General features: G+C 39.5%; 1 long non-coding RNA gene across 1 annotated transcript in view; it reads right to left on the bottom strand.

Moving 5' to 3' along the window:
- LOC145507975 (uncharacterized) overlaps positions 1–23007 on the bottom strand; it is a 32197-nt gene extending 9190 nt beyond the window's left edge. Inside the window, exon 1 of the long non-coding RNA XR_014055265.1 lies at positions 22911–23007. This is a non-coding gene — a long non-coding RNA (uncharacterized LOC145507975). The remainder of the gene's footprint in view (positions 1–22910) is intronic.
- Positions 23008–23362: the final 355 nt, after the last annotated feature.

Here is a 23362-nt window from a genome sequence, read left to right as displayed (position 1 = left end):
TCCCATGGACAGAGGAGCCTGGCAGGTTACAGTCCATGGGGTTGCAAAAGAGTTGGACATGACTTAGCAACTAAACAACAACAATTGGAATCAGACTTAGGTTTAAATTTCAATCCTGCTACTTATTAGCTGTGCGATCCTGGGCAAACAATTTAAATTCTACAAGCTTCAGTTTAATTTTTACTAAATAGGATTAATTCCATCTTCATCAGAGGGTTGATACACTGATGTAAAATACCTAATATAGTGTTTCGATACCACAGATATTCAAACGTGATTCACTTTCTCCCAAAACCTTCTAAAGCTTGTGTTCTTTGCACCAAACTAAAGTTACTTTCAGAACTTTTCCTCTGCTTTCTCACTTCAGCACCACTAACCAAGATAGTGTGTGTGTGTGTGTATGTGTGTGTGTGTGTGTTAAGTCGCTTCAGTCATGCCCAACTCTTTGTGACACTATGGACTATAGTTTGCCAGGTTCATCTGTCCAGGGGATTCTCCATGCAAGAATACTTGAGTGGGTTGCCATGCCCTCCTCCAGGGGATCTTACCTATCTAGGGGTCAAACCCGTAGCACTTTACATCTTCTGCATTGGCAGGCAGGTTCTTTGCCACTAGTGGTACCTGGGAAGCCCAACCAAGTTATTATGAGCATTTTTAAAAAATTCTTAAATCATGGCAGAAACACTGAAAATGGTCTTTGATTTCTTGACCTTTTTTAGATAGAATTTACATTTATTCACTGAGGTTTTTAAAATCCAGTGCATCAAATATTGCATTAAATGAATAAAAGATGTTGAATACTTTCTTCTCATGCTTTTGGAATTCTTACTCAAATCACAATAATAGGTCAAAAATTAACATCATGGTTCAAAAAAAGGGATGGGGAAAGGAAAAAAGAGTCAAATTTACAGGAAAATAAGGAGAAATTTAGTAGAAAGGTATTTTGGCACCTAATTATATTTCTGAGCTGAGGTTTGCTTTAAAAAATGATGGCCAGTTTATTCCCTGATTCACTAAATGTTCTCTGAACAAATTAACATTCAATCAGAACTACGGTAGGCTGAGTGTCTGACAAATATTTCACATGATACCGTTTTGGCATCTGAGAGTTTTTGTTTTGTTTTGTTTTGTTTTTATCATAGAGGACATAGACTATTCAGTACAAATATAAGGACATGTGTGATTTTATTTAATGGTTGGACTTCCCTGGTGGCTCAGCTGGTGGGGAATCTGACTACAGTGCCAGAGACCTGGGTTGGATCACTGGGTTGGGAAGATCCCCTGGAGGAGGGCATGGTGACCCACTCCAGAATTCTTGCCTCAAGACTCCCCATGGACAGAGGAGCCTGGCAAACTGCAATCCATGGGGTCACAGAGAGTCAGACACGACTGAAGCAAGTTAAGTACAGCATAGTTCAGTTCAGTTCAGTCACTCAGTCGTGTACAGCTTTTTGCAACCCCATGGGCTGCAGTACACCAGGCTTCCCTTCAATCACCAACTCCTGGAGCTTGCTCAAACTCATGTCCATTGAGTCAGTGATGCATTTCATTCTCCGTCATCCCTTTATCCTCCTGCCTTCAACCTTTCCCAACATCAAGGTCTTTTCTAATGAGGCAGTTCACATCATGTGGCCAAAGTATGGGAGTTTCAGCTTAAGCATCAGTTCTTCCAATGAATATTCAGGACTGATTTCCTTTAGGATTTACTGGTTGGATCTCCTTGCAGTCCAAGGGACTCTCAAGAGTCTTCTCCAACACCATAGTTCAACAGCATCAATTCTTCAGTGCTCACCTTTCTTTATAGTCCAACTCTCATATCCATACATGACTACAGGAAAAATCTATAGCTTTGACTAGACGGACCTTTGTCAGCAAAGAAATGTCTCTGCTTTCTAATGTGCTATCTAAGCTGGTCATAGCTTTTCTTCCAAAGAGTAAGTGTCTTTTAATTTCATGGCTGCAGTCACCATCTTCAGTGATTTTGGAGCCCAAGAAAATAGTCTGTCACTGTTTCCACTGTTTCCCCATCTATTTGCCATGAAGTGATGGGACCAGATCCCATGACTTTTCTTGTTTGAATGTTGAGTTTTAAGCCAGCTTTTTCACTCTCCTCTTTCATTTTCATCAAGAGTCTCTTCGGTTCCTCTTTTCTTTCTGCCATAGGGTGGTGTCATCTGTGTATCTGAGGTTATTGATGTTTCTCCCAGCAATCTTGATTCCAGCTTGTGTTTCATCCAGCCTGGCATTTTGCATGGTGTACTTTGCATAGAAGTTAAGTAAACAGGGTGACAATTCACAGCCTTGATGTACTCCTTTCCCAATTTGAAACCAGTCCATTGTTCCATGTCTGGTTCTAACTGTTGTTTCTTGACCTGCATACAGATTTCTCAGGAGGCAGGTAAGGTGGTCTGGTATTTGCACCTCTTGAAGAATTTTCCACAGTTTGTTGTGATCCACACAGTCAAAGGCTTTGGCATAGTCAATGAAGCAAAAGTAGATGTCTTTCTGGAACACTCTTGCTTTTTGATGACCCAACCGATGTTGGCAATTTCATCTCTGGTTGCCTTTTCTAAATCCAGCTTGAACATCTGGAAGTTCTTGGTTCACATACTGTTGAAGCCTGGCTTGGAGAATTTTGAGCATTACTTTGCTAGCATGTGAGATGAGTGCAATTGTGCAGTAGTTTGGCATTGCCTTTCTTTGGGATTGGAATGAAAACTGACCTTTTCCAGTCCTGTGACTACTGCTCAGTTTTCCAAATTTGCTGGCATACTGAGTGCAGCACTTTCACAGCATCATCTTTGAGGATTTGAAATAGCTCAACTGGAATTCCATCACCTCCACTAGTTTTGTTCCTAGTGATGCTTCCTAAGGCCCACTTGACTTTGCATTCCAGAATATCTGGCTCTAGGTGAGTGATCACACCATTGTGATTATCTGGGTCATGAAGATCTTTTTTGTATAGTTCTTTTGTGTATTGTTGCCATCTCTTCTTAATATCTTCTGCTCTGTTAGGTCCATACCATCTCTGTCCTTTATTGTGCCCATCTTTGCATGAAATATTCCCTTACTATCACTAATTTTCTTAAAGAGATCTCTAGTCTTTCCCATTCTATTGTTTTCCTCTATTTCTTTGCATTGATCACTGATGAAGGCTTTCTTGTCTCTTTGCTATTCTTGGGAACTCTGCATTCAAATGGATAAATCTTTCCTTTCCTCCTTTGCCTTTCACTTCTCTTCTTTCCTCAGCTATTTGTAAGTCTTCTTCAGACAACCATTTTGCCTTTTTGCATTTCTTTTTCTTGGGGATAGTCTTGATCACTGCCTCCTATACAATGGCATGAACTTCCATCCATAGTTCTTCAGGCACTCTATCTATCAGATTTAATCCCTTGAATCTATTTGTCACTTCCACTGTATAATCATAAGGGATTTGATTTAGGTCATACCTGAATGATCTACCGGTTTCCCCTACTTTCTTCAATTTAAGTCTGAATTTGGCAATAAGGAGTTCATGATCTGAGCCACAGACAGCTCCCAGTCTTATTTTTGCTGACTGTATAGAGCTTCTCCATCTTTGGCTGCATAGAATATAATCAATCTGTGCCGGAGTCCAGCTCCAGCAGGTCCAGGGGTTCCCTCAGGATGGACGGCGTCAGCGATACGAATGAGAAGACACAGCGAGTCGTGGTGTTTCCAAGTGTCTTCTGACTTTATTGTTTTTAAGACAGCTTTTATATTTTTAGTGGTACATAGAAATAAATGTAAAGTATAGAGTCATGCCAGATCAGCTCGATGGATCAGCAGTTTTTGATCCATATCGGAACCAGAACACTGTTTGTGTTTCTAAGTTATAAAAGGTTTAAAATTGTTTACATCATCTTCTGGCCCAGAGGCCTGCTAACATCTTGTGACTCTTTTATTGATAAGGGTTGATCAGCCAGGACACTTTTGTATCAGGCACAGCAGGAAAGAATTCATTAATAGAAAGTTTCAAGGTAAAACCTGTTTTCAGTAATTTACTCTATGCCTTGAGCTTAACAGAAAAGAATGTGGTTCCATAAAGTCATAGTACAGCAAGCTGAAACAATATAGCACAAAGGTCAGTTCTTAGCCAAATCACCAGCTGAATTAACGATTGTCTTATTATTTGTATTAAAGCTAAACTTTCATTTATACAAATCTCTAATTGTTATGTTTTCATTATATAGGCTAAATACGTTAAGAGTAGAAAAGGCATAATGAGTAAGTATAGACTAAGTTACAGTTTTATAAAGCAACATTTCTTATATTTTCTAATAAGCCTTTCTTTCCTACAAAGGGCTCTGTGCCCATTGGGGCTTTCTGTGTGGAGGCTCTCAATGCTGTTCTGTTGTTAAGGGGCAGTCAAGCACATTAGCTCCAAAGGCACAGGTACATTTATTAAACAAACCAATATGCTAGCAAGAGGAATTTAGATTAGCATATTTTATATCCCAGATAATTTTATTTAGAGTGCTACCATTCAGGGGCCTTGTCGATTGAGATTTCAGATTGATCTATTTTAGAAGAGAATCAGGAAAAGCCTTTTTTTTAAGTCACAGAAAATAAGAAGAGGTTTATTGTAGCAAACATCAGAAAGACAGATACCATCTTTAAGGTGAGTGCTGAGGCAGCCTTCCGAGAATCCCTGAGGGCTGAGAAGCCATGCTCAATCAGCCCTCTACCTCATGACTCTGTCATGGGTGGGATCTCGTGAGCTGGCTCCCAGCAAATCTGATTTCGGTATTGACCATCTGGTGATGTCCATGTGTAGAGTCTTCTCTTGTGTTGTTGGAAGAGGGTATTTGCTATGACCAGTGCGTTCTCTTGGCAAAATGCTGTTAGCCTTTGCCCTGATTCATTTTGTATTCCAAGGCCAAACTTGATTGTTACTCCAGGTGTATCCTGACTTCCTACTTTTGCATTCCAGTTCCCTATAATGAAAAGGACGTCTTTTGGGGGGTGCTAGTTCTAGAAAGTCTCGTAGGTCTTCACAGAACCATTCTACTTCAGCTTCTTCAGCATTACTGGTTGGGGCATAGACTTGGATTACCGTGATATTGAATGGTTTGCCTTGGAAATGAATAGAGATCATTCTGTTGTTTTTGAGATTGCATCCAAGTACTACATTTCAGACTCTTTTGTTGACTATGATGTCTACTCCTTTTCTTCTAAGGGATTCTTACCTACAGTAGTAGATATAATGGTCATCTGAATTAAATTCACCCATTCCAGTCCGTTTTAGTTCACCGATTCCTAAAATGTTGATGTTCACTCTTGCCATCTCCTGGTTGACCACACTTCCAATTTACCTTGATTCATGGACCTAACATTCCAGATTCCTATGCAATATTGTTTTTTACAGCATTGGGCTTTACTTCTATCACCAGTCACATCCACAACTGGGCATTGTTTTCCCTTTGGCTCTGTCTCTTCGTTCTTTCTGGAACCATTTGTCCACTCATCTCCAGTAGCATATTGGGCAGTTACCGACCTGGGGAGTTCATCTTTCAGTGTCCTATCTTTTTACTTTTTCATACTGTTCATGGGGTTCTCAAGTCAAGTATACTGAAGTGGTTTGCCATTCCCTTCTCCAGTGAGCCACATTTTGTCAGAACTCTCCACTATGAGCTGTCCATTTTGGGTGGCCCTACACGGCATGGCTCATAGTTTCATTGAGTTAGACAAGGCTGTGGTCCATGTGATCAGTTTGGTTAGTTTTCTGTGATTGTGGTTTTCACTCTGTCTGAACCTCTGATGAATAAGGATAAGAGGCTTATGGAAGCTTCCTGATGGGAGAGACTGACTGAGGGGGAAACTGGGTCTTGTTCTGATGGGCGGGGCCATGCTCAGTAACTCTTTAATCCAATTTTCTGTTGATGGGCAGGGCTGTGTTCCCTCCCTGTTGTTTGACCTGAGACCAAACTATGGTAGGGGTAATGAAGATTATAAAAATGAAAAGGTAGTGAAATGCTGTAACTACTCATTTAAAAAAAAAAAGAGAAGATTAAGCTGGGCTAGGGGCAATACTCCTTGAAATGAGAACTTAATGACTGCAAATATTAATATAGGGGATACAAATTTTGGAGCAACTGGAGAAAGCAAATATTAAATGGAAGCCTACAGCCCAGAAGTTGTCAATGTTGAAGCAAAGTTAAAAAACTTTTCAAGCAGGGGCATTAATCCTAGGGTTGAGACTCATTCAGGGGGCATTAAAGAAACTAATCTCTGCCAGATGATGCTTTGGAGTCCCAAGAGATAAAACTGAATGGATTTCAATGTCACAACCATGTTGTGTAGCCCCTAGACAGTTTCTAAATCTAGTAAGTGTATTCGGTGACATGAGAAAGCAATAATTAATAGCAGAAACAAAATTCTTCAGAACTTTTCTAAGAACCAAAATAAAATCTAAATAAAGATTTAGATAAAATAAATCACAGTAAATAAGTCTAAATATGGCCCATTTTAGGGTTCTCTTATGTAAAACGTGTAGCCATTTCCCAGTAATTTGTAAAAATGCTTCAGAATTTCAAGTAAACCTGACTACACAAACAAGAGAAAAGACTGTATTTCTGTTTGGTGATTCCAAGCTTGATATATAATTACTCCTCAGCATTCAACTGTTAAAGTCACCGAAATATATTTGTGTCATTTTTAAATTTATCCATCATTTTTAAAGTAGCAGACTCAAAAGTGTTTGCCAAAGCACACAAGACCTTATTTTTATAATTTTACAATGTTCCACTTGGCAAAGGGAGAAATTGGTTATTGACCACATTATCCGTAGTTCTTAAGGAACAGTCATACTTTCCCAGTGGTTCTCATCCATGAATTTCCTACGCTAGTAATACTCTAGGCTGGAGATATGGCTCAGTCAGACCTCAGAATACTGTCTGTGCCTAGAAGCACTGTCAAGGGCTTACTTAAACTTAAGTTGTAAGACTTAATGTGAATGATTTCTGTGTTTGCAGAGAAAAAGGGACTAAACGTTGTCATTATCCTCTTGGCCTCAAGATTAAAGTTGGTTGCCAAGGGAAACTGGCCCTACTCAGTTTTCCTTGGAACTCTATGTAAACAGCTTGAAACCATGGGAAATCAACTAATCCTAGCTAGTAAGATCAAGGGTTACATCCTTGCACTGGGAATGCTAGCCTACCCTGCTTATGATGGAACACAGAGGGAAAGATCCAATATTACTGTATGAATGTCTGCTTCTTCTTTGTAGGTGGGAAAAATCAGGGGAGCAGAAACAAAACAAAAAATGTTTAAGTAAAGCAAGCGACTTTCCAGGTGGTCCAGTGGTTAAGAATCCACCTTGCAATGCAGGGAACATGGGTTAGATCCCTGATCAGGGAAATAAAAAGCACATGCAATGAAAGCAGCTAAGCCTTAGTGCCACAACCACTGAGCCCAAGTGCCACAACTAGAGAGTCTGTTCACTGCAATGAAAGATTCACATGATGCAACAAAGATTCCGTGTGCTGCAACTAAGATGCAAGCAGCCAAATTAATAGGTAAATATTTTTCTAAAGCAAAGAAAGAGTAAATAAGCAGAAACAAAGTTAGATATGAAAGGAAGGAAGCTGGTCAGAAGGAGAGTAAATACGAGATGAAAACTTCATACGAATAGAAATAAAAATAATGATGGAGATCCAGACAATGATGCTTCACTCAGTGTCAACACTACTACTTTTTTCTCCTACTTAAAACACCCCTGGCATCCTTCCCCAGTGTCCAGTGATTGAGAATCTGCCTTCCAAGGCAGGGGACATGGGTTCGACCCCTAGTCCAGGAAGATGCCACTGCGCAACTAAGCCTATGTGCCACAAGTACTGAACCCATGCTCTAGAGCCTATGCTCCACAAGAGAAACCATCACAATGAGAACCCCATATGCTGCAATTAGGGAAAGCTCATGCGCAGCTGCAAAGACCCAGAGTGGCCAAATAAATAAAAAAAAAAAAAAAAAAAAAAAACCCTTGGCATCTTTACAAAAGTTGCCATCTCTTCCCAAAAAGTGGAGTGTAATTTATCTAAAGGCATCTTACTGGTTAATATATCTTTACAATAAACTCTCTGCAAAGTGTAAAGAAGCAAAGAAATAAATTGAAGTGGCTTTTAGTGGTGGCTGGGGTTACCAGATTGACAACTTTGGAAATGGATGGCTTCTTTTTCTCCCAAGAATAGATGCAGCCTGATAAACAGAAGTGTAAGATTGCCCCAACTGCTTCACCAATATGCCTTCTCCCTGACAAAGTAATGGCTGCAAGAAAGAAAGAACAAGTCACCTTTTCCAGCCAGTTCTCTGCTGACACTGCTCAAGAACTGCCATTTAGCACCAAGGTGATAGAAACATTTTCCTTACTACCAGCAAAACAGAGGCACAACTCACTTATTTCACTTGGAACTGTGAACAGTCAAATCAGATAGTAATAACTTTTGACTACCCTCAACTCCACTGGATTCAAGGTGCTGAACTTAAAGTGAAAACTAACTTGAGTTTCCCATTACAATTTCCCCCAGCCATCCAGTTCTCCACAGTCCCCAGCACTAAATCAGGCAATGCAGGCTAGTGTAGCTATTTTATCTGGTTCTCCCAAAGATATTTGAAATGAGTACTCTACCATCCATGAAATCAAATGAATTTCAGGGACATTTCTATTTATGCAGTGTGAGGGGGATCTTTCAAAAGAGAAAGGGAAAGCATTTAAAAAGGACGTGGAAGGTTTCCAGGAGAACAAGTAATGTGCATTTTCCTTCCTGAAAGAAAAGCAGCAAATACATATGAAAAATGGAGGGGTATAAGTTAAAGTGGAGTCTTAACATCATTTATTTATGTACTGAACCACTAAAGTCATCTTCCTCAGATAACCTTAAAATGAGCAGAGACCAATATAACAAGACTATCAGGTTACAGTCAGTAGATGTTAGAAAACATATGCTTTGTTTATCCTATACTTTGCTAAACAATCATGCACAGCTTTCTTTTGTTCCAAGAGTCACTCAAGCATATAATAAGAGTCCCAGCAAGTTGAAACCTCTTATATCTGGTTATTTTCAGGGAATTGTAAACCTGCTGCCACCAAGTCAGTAGTTGTCAGCAAGGATATTAAAAAATGTCATCATTCCAACTCTCATTAGCAAAAAGCTTCTCCGTCTTCAGTCCCTTCCATTAACCTTCACTAACAGTTTGCATTTACTTTTAAAACAATTTTTAAACATCACTGATGCTTTCAAGTTAAAAATTACTCACAATGCAATCTGCAGTTCTCACTTATCTCTCCTTCAGTTTTCAGTTTCTCACCCTGACTTTCCTCTCTTGCACCTGAGAGCAAATCTCCAATCATCAGCCTTTTGGATTCTCAACATGTTTTCCCATACATTTCAAACATTGTCTTGTCTTTGCTCATCTATTAGCTCATTCACTCTTTCTTTCTTTCACTTAACAGGTATTTACATAGCAACTCCTCAACTATGTTTTTGTCCTGTGTACATGTTGAATCAAATCCAAGAGAAAATATTATGCAATTGAAAAGGCACTAGAACAGAAGCCCTGGATTCTAGCCTCAGCTCTGTCATCTACGAAGTATGTGACCTTGAGCAAGCCGCTTCCCCTATATATATTAAAACCTTAGTTAATAGGGTTGGGGAGAAGGCAATGGCACCCCACTCCAGTACTCTTGCCTGGAAAATCCCATGGATGGAGGAGCCTGGTAGGCTGCAGACCATGGGGTCGCTAAGAGTTGGAAACCACTGAGCGACTTGACTTTCACTTTTCACTTTCATGCATTGGAGAAGGAAATGGCAACCCACTCCAGTATCCTTGCCTGGAGAATCCCAGGGATGAGGGAGCCTGGTGGGCTGCCATCTATGGGGTCGCACAGAGTCGGACACGACTGAAGAAACTTAGCAGCAGCAGCAGCAGCAATAGGATTGGACTATGCTACATCTAAGATCCTTTCCAGTTCTGAAATTCTACAATTTCATCGTCACTGCAGGAATCCAGTGCAAACAGACAGGTGCATACCACAATGTTTAATAATTCTGAGATACCAATTTCAGGATATTTACATTTTCAGTGGTTGAATACAGAGACACTCCTAAAGGGAAGTAAGGAAATTCTAACTTTGGTACTTAGGGCACCTTATTCAGCCAACAGAGGACTACTTAAGAAGAAAGGCATCAAATTCTATGTAAGACCACCACTAGTTTTGCCCACCACTCTACTTGCTGTCTCCAATGTACTCCCTTTACCCACTCCAAGCAGGCTTTCACTCCCACAGACTGCTCTCATCAAGCTCAGCAAATGACTTTCACAGAGTTAAATCTCAGCAAACTGTTACTCCTCATCTTACTTGGCCAATCATTAGCACTGATTTATTTTATCACACTGCTGAACACTTTCTCCACAGGGCATCCACGACTCACCCGTTTCTCCACCTACATCACTGGTCAGCCTTTCTCAGTGTTTTTTTTTTCTTCACCAGACCCCCTAATGTTGAGCCTCTCAGACATTGAGTTATTGGTCCTCTTTTCTTGGTGCACTCACTCCTCCGGTCATCTTATACAATCTCATAGCTTTAAATTCCATCTATATGCCAAAAAAGGAACAAATTTTTATCTTCAGCTGAGACCTCTTTCCTGAACTCCAAACTTGTATCTCCAGATGGCCAACAGACCTCTAAAAAAAAAAAAAATCTCTAATGTTCTTATCCAAACCTAATCCAACCATTTCAGCTTATAGAAGCTCCATCTGTTAAAAAAAAAAAAAAAAAAAAAGTCTTTGGGGCATTCTTAGTCCCTTTATTTCTCTCACACCCTACTTCTAATCCTCTAGGACAGGGGTCCCCAACTTTGGGATCTAATGCCTGATGATCTGAGGTGGAGCTGATGTAATAATAACAGAAATAAAGTGTACACTAAATGTAGTGTTTGAATCATCCCCAAACCATCACTTCCTCCCCAGTCTGTGGAAAAAGTGCCTTCCACAAAACCAGTCCCTGGTGCCAAAAAGGTTGGGGACTGATACTCTAGGATATTAGCTCTAGAATAAAAATACGTCCGAATTGAACTACTTCTTATCTCTATGGCCATCTCTGACCTGGAACTGCAGTAACTTTCTAACAGTTCTCCCTGCTTCTATCCTTGCCACTTAGAATCTGTTCTCAATACGGAAGTCAGAGTGGCCTAGAACACTAACTCAAGCTCTTCATTAGATCACTAAGGTTTTCACAGTGGCCTATAGGCCTAACATGGTCTGGCTCCCCATCACTCCTCTGAATTCATCTCCTACAACCTTCTCCCTTGCTCACTCCACTCCAGTCACACAAGCCTTCTTACCTCAAGCATGACCGGTATAGGCTTGGTGCTGGTTCTTCTTCTGCCTGCAGGTATCTGCATGGTCAATTCTCTCACCTCCTTTAAGTCTTTGCTCAGTTCTCACCTGTTCAATGAATCCTCCCTTGAACATACTACTTGATCAAGCATTCCTGATCCCCCTTACCTGGATCTATCTTTTCTTTTTCCACAGCAGTTACCACCTTCCAATGTTCTATATAATTTACCTAATATATTTGTGCTAATTTTCTGTCTTGCCATGCTAGAATGCAGACCACAGAAAAGTAGGAATCTTTTTTCTGTTTGTTCATTGATGTATTTCAAGTATTTATTAAATGCATGATAAATCAATAGATCACTGGACAAATGAATAGGTAGGACTGTTCCTATAGCAATCAGGTTATAACCAACATCTTGGGAAGCTACATATGAAATAATAAGCCTAATACAGTCTCATTCTAATTATTCAATCAGTGCTCAATCCTGCTGCCTATTCTTGATCATTTGATGCCCCTGATGGATAGAGGGTCTCTGGAGTTCATGTCTTCCTGTTATGGAGACCCTTGACTGTAACCAATCAGAATCCTCAGAACAAATTACAATCTTGGGCTGAAGAGACATGAAAATTTCTGTACCAATGCTGAGTGACTTAAGATAAAGCCTATAAAATAACTACCTCACCTTTCTGCTGTAATAGCTATTTAAGCTTAACGATGTGGCAGACACTGTTCTAAGATATCACAGGCATAAATTCATTCCTTCTTTGCAACAATCCCTACCTCCCAACCTCACACCTCTCTCCCAATTATTGGATGTGATCCATCTAGACAACATTCAGAAAGCAAATGGGTCAGAAGAGAAGATACAAGACTGAAGAAGGAGACCATGACCTTTAACGTTTCTAAGGAAAATTGTTATCTCTGTCAAGCACAGTTGCCATATCTCCATGAAGCCAGGCTGACAAAATGTTTATGTTGACACATTAAAGGTCAAATATTCAAGGGAAATTAGATTTCTTCAAGATCATCACAGAAATGACCTAGTAAGAAGTGGATATAGAATTTTTGCTGTCCAGTCGTAAGTCAGCATTGACTTGCCAAGTACATTTAAACGCATTTCTAAGTACTTCTCAAAGTTGAATACCTTCAGTTAACTCAGATATTTTCATCAAAATTCATTCATTTGAATGTCTATTGAATTGTAGTCGCAGTGCTAAACACTAAGAAGCATGATCCACAGTCCTTTAGTCAGAGGACTTAGTCTAATAGAAAAGGAAAAACTAATTCACTAAAAAAGTTTTTTAACTTTTGTAACTTAAAAGTTTAATCAGAACCCTAGTGTCTGTAAAAAGAGGACTAGATAAGTAAGACATTTAGGATTATTAAATGGAATGCTACAATTTAAAGGAATAAACTAGATTTAAATGTGTTAATGTGACAATTTTTTAAAAATATTGAGTTAAAAACACAGATTTTCAAAAGATGTATGCATTCATTGAGCTTCCCAGGTGGCTCAGTGGTAAAAGAATCTGCCTGCCAGCACAGGAGCACAGGAGATGTGGATTTGATTTTTGGGTCAAGAAGATCCCCTGGAGGAGAAAATGGCAACCCACCTCAGTATTCTTGCCTGGAAGATCCCATGGACAGATGAGACCTGCGGTCTCCGGTTCATGGGGTCGCAAAGAGTCGGACACAACCAAGAACACACTCATGCAGTAATTACACTATGTTCTCTTCCCAAAATGTTACAAAACGGCATTATATATTGTTCACAAATATAAGAACGTGTAACAAAAAATAAAAAATCTAGACTTAGAGATTAGGCATCCATTTCAGGTTAGTGGTTACCTCTGGAGAGGGGAGAGGTGAATGGGATTGGAAAATGTATAATGTAAACATCAATTTGATTGGTCAGGTGCTATTTCTTTATTTACAGAAAAGTATTTGAAGCCAGTATTTTTAAATGGTAAATTTTGCTAATTTGAGTTAGTAGAATACCTGGTATTTTTCCTGTGCTTTGTTTCCCAGTATCTTCCAAATTTATAAATGAGAGACAGGGAAGAGAGGGAGAAGCATCACACTGAAATGTGATTCACGATAGATGGGAGATAACAAAAGCCAAGAGGATCGCGCGAGAGATATGAGCAGGTGCCAAGCGAGCAGCATGGTAGGAAGGGCCGGGAGGTTATACTTGGAGAGACCAATGGATGGGAATGTCCCGGGAGGTCTTCCTGAAAATACTAGACTGAAGTCAGGCCTAAAGAATGAGCTTTCAAAAAAAAAAAAGTCACACAGACTGAGATGAGCAAGAAGGGTATTCATTCCAAAGAGAAACAGCTGAAGGAAAGACAAAGATGCAAGGAAAGAAGGTGGAGCATTCAGACAAAGGAAAGACAAAGGAAAGAATATGGAGCATTCAGCAGAGACACAGCCTCAGGGGACACTCTTGAGTCTGAATTTTAACTCTGTCTTTACTAACTTAGTGACCTTGGGAAAGTCATTTACTCTCTCTGCAATTCTTTCGTCAAATTGAACATGGTAGAATATCTTCCAGATTAAATTATTGTATAGGCTAGAAAAGATGCCCTACATGTAGTAAGATAATAATTGTTCACAAATGAAGATTATAATTAATAATTATTTCCTGGGACTAAGACTCAGGTCTCCTGACTTCCTGAGACAGTGATCTTTTCAGTGATTTTGTAACATAGCATGATCCTAATTTCATATGTCGAAAAATTTATAATAACAAAGCAAGAGAACTTACTGGAGTCCTGGGCAACTCACTAATTCTGAATTCACAGATTCACCCACTTGTGTCATGTGCAACAGCTCCACACTATACTCGTGCTGTTGGTTCTTCTCTAAGGCCTGATATTTCTGATTATTGCTATTCCTTGAAATAATCAAATCAAAGCTGGAATTTCTGGAAAACTGGCTCCTCAGTTGTTGAATCCGTGGCTGGCTAAATCTTGGAATACCAAAGTTGTCTCAGCCAGGAAATTAAAACAGAAGGGTTTTAATGCCTTGAAGTATTCATAACTGGCCTTCAATGTTTACAAAAAACCTAAGCGCACATGACTTTGGTCACATTGCTGTTATTTATAAAGCATTCAGAAACCTCCTCAACAGACTCTAACATATTTTCCATTTTATGCAGGTGGTAATGAAAGGAAGTTTAAATAGCATTATAAAAAAGAAAAAAAAATTCATGAGAGTTACACAATGCTGTGTTATGTGAATGGTATACTCCCTCTGAAGGACCCAAGGACTCTTTCATCATACTCACTATCAGTAAAGGGAGGCCACATCCACACGATTCCCAAGTATAATACTTCTCTCCAAAGCAGACTGATGGTCCCTTGCCACTCTACTGAGCCAGCCGCAACATGATCTAAGCCCAAATTTGGGCATTGGAATTATCTTTCTCAGTGAGGTTTTAGCAACCGTTATCACAGTCCCAGGAAATTGTTCGTTCTTGGAGATAAACTGCCATAGGAAACTATGTTTTCTCTTTTCGCGCATCTTTCCAAATTTCATTTCTCTGCATGGAGGGGAAGAAGCATATGTTGCTTCTCAACAGCACTCACTTCAAACAACTGAGGATCGCAGGGTTATTGAGGCCATAGGATCAGTGGATACACACCATCCAAAAATCTTTTGTGTGACAGGCTCAGCTAAAAATGCCACAAACTTGCATTATAACATGCTGTTTTCGTCCATCATCAACCCACTGCCACTGCCACCAACCCTTCAAAACGGTATCAGATATGGAATCTAGAAAAATGGTACTGACAAACCTATTTGCAGGACAGGAATAGAGATGCAAATGTACAAAACAGACTTGTGGACACAGCAGAGGAAGGAGAGAGGACAAATTGAGAGAGCAGCATTGGCATATATACACTACCATGTGCAAAATAGATAACTAGTTGGTAGCTGCTGTATAGCACAGGGAGCTCAGCTTGCTGTTCCATCATGATCTAGAGGGGTTGGGGGGAGGATATTTGAATACAAATAGTTGATTCATGTAGTTGTACAATAGAAACTAACAAGACATTGTAAAGCAATTATACTCCAAATAAAAAAAAATTAATTAAAAAAAAACAGTAACAAGATGCTCAAATATTCTCAGCAATCTCCCACCCCTCTCCTATACCTTTTCTTTTGCTTCCCAAACAACGAAGAGACTGGTCTATGACTTTACCAGGTTTAAGTAATGATACTTATTAAAGGCACTAACTTTATCAGATTGTTTTTGGTTTGCAGTGGTTTCATCATGGAGAGTATTTGAAATGAACTAAGATGACATCTTAGCCCTTGAGGAAAAACCAACCTACACAACCACTGGTTCTAGTGGTAGACATTTAGGTCTATACTCTAGACAAGAGAGCCAGATAGAGGATAGGCCAAGAATCATCATCCTTTTATTCCAATGTCCTTCTAAAATGAAGGCTAGCAGAACATGCCACCCCAAAATATATCTCTGTGGCATGAGAGCCATTTTGAGCAGAAAGCAATTTAGAAGAAACAGATGTAAGAAGAGCTCTCTGTCTGCCCCTGTTTGCCTAAAACCTGATGTAAATTTGTTAGTGTCTCCTCTCCCCTCTCTACCAGGAAGAACAGATTTTACCAAAGACACCTTTAGAACCCTTGTCAGCCCAGAAAAAGCATCAGAGGAATCCACATAACAAACTCTACTAACTAGCCTTATCTTCTTTAATTCCCCTACAATTTGCCACCCTAGAAACTCAAAGCCCTTCTAACCATATGTTATCATTTCTCTAAAAATGTCTTGTTCTTTTATTAAGATGCTGTATAAGCCCATGTACTTGCCACCCTTTTTACTCATCACTTGTTCTATGTGAATGCATGATATACATGCTAATAAGGCCTTCCCTGGTGACTCAGTGGTAAAGAATTCATGTGCCAATGCAGGAGACATGGGTTCAATCCCTGGGTCAGGAAGATTCCCCTGGAGAAGGAAATGGCAACCCACTCCAGTATGCTTGCCTAGGAAATCCCATCGACAGAGGAGCATGGCAAGCTACAGTCCATGGGGTCACAAAAGAGTCTGACATGACTAAGCAACTAAACAATAACACACTAATGAACCTGCACATTTTTCTCTTACTAATCTGTCTTTTGTCAGTCTAATTTACAGGGTCCCAGACAATGAACCTAAGATAGGTAGAAGGAAAAAGAGGTATTTTTCTTTCCTACAAAACACACTAGAGAACAAGGGGTGTAAATTGCTTTTCTCTATCTGCTCTAATCAGAGACATCACCTATCTTTGAGATGGTTGGTCTAGTGTCTTTTATGGCTACAAACCTCCCAACAATTATAGATAAGGTATAAATGAAGGAGGGACAAATGAAGATAGGAAAAACCATGTTTTTCTTTTCATTTTCTAATTTTGAAACAAATCCTAAAATTAAAGGAATCTTTTCTCTTTCTTTAAAAGGAGAAGAGACCAATAGTCACAGTACATCTAATGATGCATTAAAGGTAGCATTTTGGAGTTCATTCCCAAAGACAAGCTAGCCAACAGCAGAGAAATCTATGGGACTTCGATTAGCCATCACAGTTTTTCATTTTATTTTTTGATTAACTTTTTTCATGCATAGCTGAGAAACACTAAACAAAATGAAAGGCAAGTTTTGTAATTAGACTAGATTGCCCAAGGCAAGAGAAAAAGAAAGACAGGCAAATCCTGTAATTCAGCTCCTAAGTAACATCCTCCACATGACAGAGTTTCTTCATACATTTTTAAATCAGGTGTTAAAGTTTTGCACGTATGCATTAAAGAATGTTTCTGTTGGGAAAATATATTATTTTGCATCAAGTCTTTCATTTTCTTTTAAATACACTTTTCCCCCATATTTTAAAACAGGTAGTACATGGAAATACTTAGAGGCAGAAAAGAAAGGAAAAATATCATGAGGGAGAAATAGATGATAAAACTTACATGTGCACATAAAGCTTTTTCATTAGTACATACATTAAACTAAAGTATGAACCAAACCATAGCCTCTGGAATAACAAATTAAAAGCTAATTGTTGTATGCTTAGTAAATGGGAAACAATTCAACTCATGTAGAAAAACATCTGATTTAAAACAAAATACACTTTAATTTGCAAAGCTTTTCATGTTATCTTTATGGTCAAAATGGAAAAATGTGGACTACATGATAGAATAGTTGAACAAATGTACCCAAGAAACTTTGGTGAGTGGATGGATGTCATCCTGGAGCAAGGTTTCTCACAGATGACACAGCTTTCCATCTTTGACTACCAGCATTTCTCATCAATAAATCATATGAAAGAATATGCTTAGCATATTAGTAACAAGTACACAAACTGAAAGGAATAGCTAAAATGATAAATAACCATATTAAGAATCCAGAAGGACTCAACAGGCTAGAATTATAGGCCAAAACTAACCGGATATAATTTCATAATGATAGGCTATAGTTCTACATCAGGATCAAAAACTCAGGTACAAAATTAGAAAATGGTGGGAAACCAGGAGCTAGGATCCCTATTTTAAAAAATCACAAACACAATTAGAACACATCTGTGATTTCCATTATTTTAAATATCATATATCTCTCTGTTTTCTGATCTAAAATCTGGACAAAACAGTGTCTACCTCTCAGCCTTCTTGAGCATTTTAAATGAAATAACGAATGAGACAGAATCTTATAGCAGTCTATGTGGACCAAGGGCTTGTAAGCCCACATACAAAGTCATCATCAGATCAAGCAGTGTGATGTGTTTGCTGAAGCTGAAGTGTGTTCTCAGTCATATACATCTCTTTGGGATCCCATGGACTGTAGGCTGCCAGGCTCCTCTATGCATGGAATTCTCCAGGCAAGAATACTGGAGTGGGTTGCCATTGTCTCCCGCAGGGGAGCTTCCCAACCCAGTCAAATCCACATCATTTGACTTGGCAGCTGGATTCTTTACTACTGCACCATCTGGGAATGAGGTGTAGGGGCCTCATTTTCAGAGGAATGGAGGAAAGTCAGAAAGCATCTATCGAATATCTACTTTTGTGTCTGCTCTAGGAATACTCAGGCAATGCCATGGTCTCAGCCCTCAAGAAGGTCTCAATCTAGAAAAAAACAATAGGATAGTGTACCCAGAAGAAGGTGACATGTGTATTGACAGTTCTGTATGCAAATTCTATGAAAAATAGTTCTCTGAATCACCCTTACATTATCCACTGCATCTAACCCAATGTTTGCTCATGTAGCTATTCAGTAAACATTTTTTTGAATGAATGAATGATGTAAGTTTTTCATGAAAAAGAGATTTAGGGAAAAAAAGAAAATTCCCTTTAATATTTTTGAATTCTAAATTAACAGGGGTGGACACATACTTGTAGCTCCAGAACTGAGGCAAAAGGGTGAGGGGGCAAGGAGACAGAATTTGAGATTCCTATGGAAAAATATTCTAAGTAGAGCCACCGAAACAAAAAATACTAGAAAGAACTTTCAAGTGCTCGGTCACTGAGACCATTCAATAAGAGGCTATATAGGATGATCATACCACTCTAGAAGGAATTCTTACCCTGGGATATTGGAAGCTGGACTATATGAGAAAAAAAAATCTTTTCAGAGACACTGATCTGAGGCCCAGGTGGTACAGTGGTAAGGAATCTGCTTGCCAATGCAGGAGACATGAGCCTGATCCCTAGGTAGGGAAGATTCCTTGGAGGAGGAAATGGGAACCCAATCCATTATTCTTGCCTGGAAAATCCCTTGGACTGAGGAGCCTGGTGGGTTGAAGTCCATGGGTCAGAAAGAGTCAGATACGACTGAGTACCACCACCACCATGACTAGCCCTGATACTCAGTGCTGGTATTGTAAAGCCTATCACACCAAGTGCTGGGAAATTAAACTAGACAATAGTGTTTGGTTTAAATTATCAAAAAAAAAAAAAAAAAGGAAGATGACAGTTTAAAAGTTAGCTCAGGTTATAACAAGAGTGCCACTAAATGCACAGCATCTACCTCTGGTACATAGAATTGTATAGCTTTGCCTTCATGCCATTTGATGGAAACTTTTCCTAAGTCCTTGGCTCCATCACGGAAGACTGAATTGGAGCAACTACTCCACAGCTGATCAAGTATATGAAAGGAATTCTTGCCACTCAGCTCACAGAAGAGTTGTCCTTGCTTCATATGGAATGACAGTATGTAACAGTTCCCAGAGGAGAAGGCAATGGCACCCCACTCCAGTACTCTTGTCTGGAAAATTCCATGGATGGAGGAGCCTGGTAGGCTACAGTCCATGGCGTTGCTAAGAGTCGGACACGACAGAGTGACTTCACTTTCACTTTTCCCTTTCATGCACTGGAGAAGGAAATGGCAACCCACTCCAGTATTCTTGCCTGGAGAATCCCAGGGACGGCGGAGCCTGGTGGGCTGCTGTCTATGGGGTCCCACAGAGTTGGACACGACTGAAGCGACTTAGCAGCAGCAGCAGCAGTTCCCAGATTCAGGTGCAGGTCCACTAAGACCACAATTTCCCCTGTGCCTTGAATAAAATGAAGCAACTCTTGTTAACTCTAGACCAGAATAAAAAGTGTAACCATGTCCTCTTTGTGGGCTGCCCTCCGAGCCCCAGTATGTGGACCCTTCATTCTGAATCAGTCTAAAGAAAATTACTAACAACAGCATTGCTAGTACTCAGTCACAGCAAATACCAGAAACGTGTAATGATAAACATTGTTCTATAACAACAAAGATATCTATTGCTATAAAATTAAGATTATTCTATTCTTTCTGTATCTTCAAACTCTAATAAAACTTGGCCTCTTTTGTGTACCTCTATTCAAAGATCACAAGCCATGGTGTCTTCTGGTGAGACATTTGCCTCCATAACTAGGACAAACTCTCTGAGACCTTAAAGAAAGATCTGAATAGTAGATCTGAATAACCTTTCAGGGAATGTGTGTGCTTGTCCTTCTCTAAAAGTTATATTTCTTTGCTTTAAAGAAAATCCATTTAGGATATTAAAAAAAGGAAGAAGCTTGATCTTTTTCTTACTAGGCCAGTTAATTGAGATCTGGGTTTGTGAATATCTGACAATCTGCAGAAGCTTTTGTTCAGTACCCTGCCCTTTTATGTTTGTTATTATATCAAGGAATACTGATTATATCATAAAACAAGTATATTTATTTATGGTTCTTAATGGCTGTATCCATTGTTGCTTCGCCTGGGCCAATTAACTAGAATCAAAGTAAAAAGCACAATCTCAAGTTTTCTATCAATTGCATTTAGAGGTAAAACCAAAAGCTTAAGACAAAAGAGAAGTAAAACTGTGAAAAGTCCATTTCCAAAATTAACAAATAGAGATAGCCTGAAAACCACATACCCCAGGGCTCCATTTCATCTTTAAGAAAAACCAGGATCTAACTTTTCACTCAAAAGTTTCCAATCCAGGCCACTTCAGCAGCACAACATTTCATTTCTATTATTTAAGGCCTGGTTTGAAATATTCCCCAATTCAGTTTAACACCTCCCAGAGCACATTTCCAGGGTGTAAGTGCACTGCCAAACAGCCAGCAAACACAGGTAAAGAGACACCAGGTGGACAGAAGAGGTTACGTTTGTTTGGCAACTTCCTCCAGGCTATTAGAGTGGAGCCTGCAAGAAGCTAAAACAAAAAGTGCTTTTTGACGTTTGCAGTAAACTAAGCAAAAGAGCAAAGAGCACAGCCCAGGGCCTAGAGCAAACGACAAAGTAGGAGCAGTGATGTTCTCCTGGCCCCGCGGCTGTAACTTAAAGCTGTGGCAGCTTCTGAGTGAACACACAACCCAGTCCAGCAGGCCACAAACAGCGACTTCATCCACATCTCCATCCAGCACTGAATTTTTTCAGTAAACACTGCTGCTGCTGCTGCTAAGTCGCTTCAGTCGTGTTCGACTCTGTGCGACCCCATAGACGACAGCCCACCAGGCTCCGCCGTCCCTGGGAGTCTCCAGGCAAGAACACTGGAGTGGGGTGCCATTTCCTTCTCTAGTGCATGAAAGGGAAAAGTGAAAGCGAAGTTGCTCAGTCGTGTCCGACTCTTAGCGACCCCATGGACTGTAGCCTACCAGGCTCCTCCATCAGTGGGATTTTCCAGGCAAGAGTACTGGAGTGGGGTGCCATTGCCTTCTCCAGTGAGAGATAAAACGAGGTTGTACTTCAGCTGTCAATGGCCTCCCCACCTTACCTCTACAGAGGACTCTCAGCTAGTTGGCTCCACCCTCCTGCTCCCTTCATTTGTCACAAGTTGTTACATCAGCTTCAGGTTCAAAAACCCTTAGGCTGTATGTAATCCACAATCCATCTTTTCATTTAACTTCTAAACATTAAGATAAATAGAAACTTCATCAGTAAACATTGTGACAGTTATCTTTTTAACTGTCATTTCTATAAACTTACACACATCCTCTTCTAAATCATGCTCAGATGTATCAGTTGTTCAAATATAAATATGTTTAGCAGAATTCTGTCATTTCCTCACATGTATATTCATTTGTGAATGACTCACTTCATATATCTTCATAAACCTGATTAACAAACATTTGACTTGTTCACAGATTCAGGCAGCGATATAGGCAGAGTCCAAGGTTGACAAGGTCTATAAGGTCAGCTGTGGGGAGACAGTAGCCAGAAGTCATGGCTCTGGGATTGTTATAATCTGTCTTCAGGTACGAGAAATGTTAGAGAGGTTCACCCAAAATGAAATTATCCCTTTCTCTTGGCTTGTGTTGTACCACCTAATCCTCCAACTCTTGATTAAACATTATCTTTCCCATCTGCTCTAGGGAATGTTCACCACCTTATGGACCACCTCCAGGCTGAATGGTTTTTACTGGTAACCTGATCACAGTCTTATGCACATACTTAGGATTATCTCAAGGACAGAGAGGATAAACAATCTATTAACTATAATAAGCAACCACACATCTCATGGTAGCCCCGGCATATATTTGATTTCAAAAGAAAAGGCTGAATTAAAATATGTCTGTCCAAAACTGTCTCACCTCCAACACACAGAAATAGCATTTTCTGTTCTTCATGCTCTGGTGAGTGGTATTACTAGAAATCACATCTCGGCCCCACTCAATCAGACTTCCCAGCCCTTAAATCTCATTTTAAGATCTGACACTAGAGCAAGAAAAAGATCCTCCCAAAAGACCACTCTGTGATGATCTGTGGGCAAAGCATGCAGAGTGTACACACACACACACACATTTTTTTTGAAGGAAATGCATCACTATTGCTTTATGTAGACAACTCATTTCTTTAGTTACCTTGCAGTTATATGCATCCCATTGCTTAAATTTATAAAACATCAATCTTGAAAATTTAGTCAAATACAGAGTTCTCTGAGAAAGTCAATTTATGTAGCTAGCCAGTGCTAATTACAAACATTAGAAAATCACTGTTATTATTTATGTCAATATTTAATTCAATGAACAGTAATTTACCAGGACATCATTTGCCCACTTCCTCATTTAAGTTGAACATTATTATAAAAGTCTTTGCTCACTTGATTTTCAGAAGAATTCCTTATAAATTCTCATTGTTCTTTTCACCCCTGTTTTATTGATGAGCTCAGTCTGTTGGTTTTTTTTTTTTTTTTGGCTGACCTTTCAAACAAAGGTACTTGTTTTTTATGTTACTCTGAAGCTTTATGATCCTGTAATAATGACAATTATGATGGCATCTGATTACACTGTATATATTAATGACCAGTCATATCTAGCCACATGTCTTCACAGCTTACTGAGAACATCAATGAGACCTGTCAGGCTGCCTCCTTGCAACTTGAATCTCAAGGTAATTAAAAACTAGCTTTTTTAGCAGTTTGAACTTTGTTTTGCAGTGAATTGGAAATATCGCATGCTGTGGAAAGAGAGAATGTACCAGTCACCTGCTCAGCTTTGTGCAACAGAAGGTGTGAAAAACAGGTACAGGAGTTAATCATGTACCCATAGTGAG

The sequence above is a fragment of the Giraffa tippelskirchi genome, chromosome 5 (assembly GCF_054371585.1).
Source record: "Giraffa tippelskirchi isolate mGirTip1 chromosome 5, T2T-mGirTip1v1.2.pri, whole genome shotgun sequence".
NCBI classification, from domain to species: domain Eukaryota; kingdom Metazoa; phylum Chordata; class Mammalia; order Artiodactyla; family Giraffidae; genus Giraffa; species Giraffa tippelskirchi.
Note: the sequence above shows the minus strand (reverse complement) of the source record. Positions and strands in the feature narration are given on the sequence as shown.